General features: G+C 46.4%; 1 protein-coding gene across 5 annotated transcripts in view; it reads right to left on the bottom strand.

Annotated features, from left to right (window-relative positions):
- The window catches only part of palld (palladin, cytoskeletal associated protein), a 126,827-nt gene that overhangs the window by 117,087 nt on the left and 6,627 nt on the right, over positions 1-3,113 (bottom strand). The gene's annotated exons all lie outside the window — the stretch shown is intronic.

Genomic DNA, 3,113 nt, shown 5'->3' with positions numbered 1-3,113 from the left:
ATGGTGCGCTGCTGACCTCAACTCTGGACGTTGTGGGTCAGTGGGCGAAATACTTCTAAGACCTCCTCAATCCCATACATCTCAACTTGTACGGATTGTCCGTAAGTTATAAGGATTTCATGTCATTTTTCAGGTATACGGATGTATAGAGCAATCTCACAGATTTTTTTCAAGTCCCATGGATTTTTTCAAAACCTCATTTTCAAATTTATATAACATGTCAGAGCCTGTAGGATGATTTGGAAAACGATAAATTACATCAAACAGCCATCTTCCAACCTGTTCTGCCGCCAAAAATATTGTAAGTTTTGAACTTTTTTCGCTCTCCTTTCCTCCTGCTTCGCAGCAGGCGCTTTCATCTCCACAGCCGACAGACATCCACCACGGGTGCGAGTTGTACAGATGTTTTGCAAAATTCACGGATTTTTGAGGCTCTTTATACAGGTAAACATCTGAAGAGGTTGGCATGTATGCAATCCTACTGACACGTCTTCCCATGAGGAAGCAGAGACAGAGGACCCTGGGTCGGACTCTCCAATCTCTGGTGCCGAGGTCACCGAGGTGGTTAAAAAGCTCCTTGGTGGCAAGGCACCAGGGGTGGATGAGATTCTCCTGGAGTTCCTTGAGGTTCTGGGTGTTGTGTTGGTTGACGCAACTCTACAATATCGCATGGACATCAGGGGCAGGTCCCCTGGATTGGCAGACCGGGGTGGTGGTCCCCTTATTTAAAAAGGGGGACCGCAGAGTGTGTTCCAACTATAGGCAGATCACACATCTGAGCCTCCCTGGTAAGGTCTATTCAGGGGTCTTGGAGAGGAAGGTCCATCGGATGGTCGAATCTTGGATTCAGGAAGAGCAGTGTGGTTTTCGTCCTGGTCGTGGAACAGCAGACCAGCTCTACACCCTCAGCAGGGTCCTGGAATGTGCATGGGAGTTCACCCAACCAGTCTATATGTGTTTTGTGGACCTGGAGAAGGAGTTCAACCGTGTCCCTCGGGGACTCCTGTGGGGGGAACTCCGGGAGTATGGGGTACCAGGCCCATTGATACTGACTGTTAGGTCCCTGTATGACCGGTGCCAGAGCTTGGCCAGTAGTAAGTCTGACTCTTTTCCAGTGAGAGTTGGACTCCACCAAGGTTGCCCTTTGTCACCGATTCTGTTCATAACTTTTGTGGACAGAATTTCTAGGCGCAGCCAAGGTGTTGGGGATCCTTTTTGGTGACCTTAGGATCACATCTCTGCTTTTTGCGAATGATGTGGTCCTTTTGGCTTCATCAGATCATGATCTCCAGCTCTCACTAGAGTAGTTCGCAGCCGAGTGTGAAGTGGTCGAGATGAGGATCAGTGCCTCCAAATCTGAGATCATGGTCTTGAGCTGGAAAACGGTAGCGTGCCGCCTCTGGGTCGGGAAGGAGGTCCTGCTCCAAGTGGAGGAGTTTAAGTATCTTGGGGTCTTGTTCACGAATGAGAGAAGAATGGAGCGGGAGGTCGACAGGCGGATTGGTGCTGCGTCTGCAGTGATGCAGGCGCTGTACYGGTCTGTTGTGGTGAAGCGAGAGCTGAGCCAGAAGGCGAAGCTCTCGATTTACCAGTCGGTCTACGTTCCTACACTCATCTATGGTCACGAGCTTTGGGTTGTGACTGAAAGAATCAGATTGCGGATACAAGCAGCCAAAATGAGTTTCCTCTGCAGGGTGCCTGGGCTCTCCCTTAGAGATAGGGTGAGAAGCTCAGTCATCCGGGAGGGACTCAGAGTAGAGCCGCTGCTCCTCCACGTCGAGAGGTGCCAGTTGAGGTGGCTTGGGTATCTGGTTAGGAAGCCTCCTGGATGCCTCCCTGGTGAGGTGTTCTGGGCATGTCCCACTGGGAGAAGACCCAGAGGAAGACCCAGGACACCCTGTTTCTCAGCTGGCCTGGGAACACCTTGGGATTCCCCTGATGGGCTGGCCCAAGTGGCTGGGGAGAGGGAAGTCTGGGTCTCTCTGCTTAGGCTGCTGCCCCTGCGACCCGACCCCGGATAAGTGGAAGAAAACGGATGGTCGAACGGACAGTTTTAAGATATCATGTGCATGAGCAGTTTTGCATCATCCATTCATCCTCATCTTCAAAACTGACAGYAACTTTATGCAAAAAAATTTCATAACAAAGTTCTGTCTTACTTACACTTTAAAAAGCCAAAATTGATTTGACTGAACTTTTAAAAATCTTTTATAAGAAAACAAAGTTTTTAAATTGTTGATACAATCAGTTCGGTTGAACATTCAATAACCAGAAAATAATGCTTGATTTGTGTCAGTCAATAAAAAGATTACTTTATAAACTGATCAGTGGTGGGCAGCACTAATCTAGAAATTAGTTCCACTAGCCCTAAAACACTGACTCAAATATTTAGGTCCCCTAATTCTAAAGCAGTAACACACTGAAAAATTTAGCAAAAGCTAAATCTAAAGCACCCAGTCAACCCATGAACATTCTTCAACAGACAACATGAGTCACATGTTGCCATGTTGCTCTCTTAAGACTTATTGACATCCCACAGCTGTATTTGGGTTCATATATTGTCAATATATATTATCACCTAGTGGATAAGTGACACACATATGAACAAAATGAGTGACAGCTTTCACCTTCAGCTGTAAACATTAACGTTGATCAATAGCATTTATAGACCTCAGTTAGTGCTTATAAATTTAGCCTATAAATTTAGCAAGTGCTAATCCACTTATAAACTTAAAAATTAGCAAAAGCCCTAAATCAGAATCAAAATCATTTATTGTCATTCACACACAACATCAAAGATGCAATGCAGAACAAAATTGAAGTTTAGAATATCTGTCCGGAGAAACACACAAATAAACGTGGGGGAACAAATGTCCAAGGTCTTTCGCACGATGGTGCGCTACCTTTTGCAGCTTGGAATACACACAATAGGAAAGGTGAGTTAAAAAGGAAGCTCTGATCCTGGGTTTACACAGAAACAAAGAATCATACGCTCAAAAGAAACACTCGCGTCAGTGCAAGGCAGCTAAGGAAGGGAGGGGGGTGGGGATCAGATAACACATAAAGGGGAGGTAAGATGGGGCGGGTTCAGAGGAGTAGGTGACGTTGAGGGA

This window comes from Austrofundulus limnaeus, unplaced genomic scaffold, assembly GCF_001266775.1.
Source record: "Austrofundulus limnaeus strain Quisiro unplaced genomic scaffold, Austrofundulus_limnaeus-1.0 Scaffold256, whole genome shotgun sequence".
Lineage (NCBI taxonomy): Eukaryota > Metazoa > Chordata > Actinopteri > Cyprinodontiformes > Rivulidae > Austrofundulus > Austrofundulus limnaeus.
This window is presented reverse-complemented; position numbering and strand designations above follow the sequence as displayed.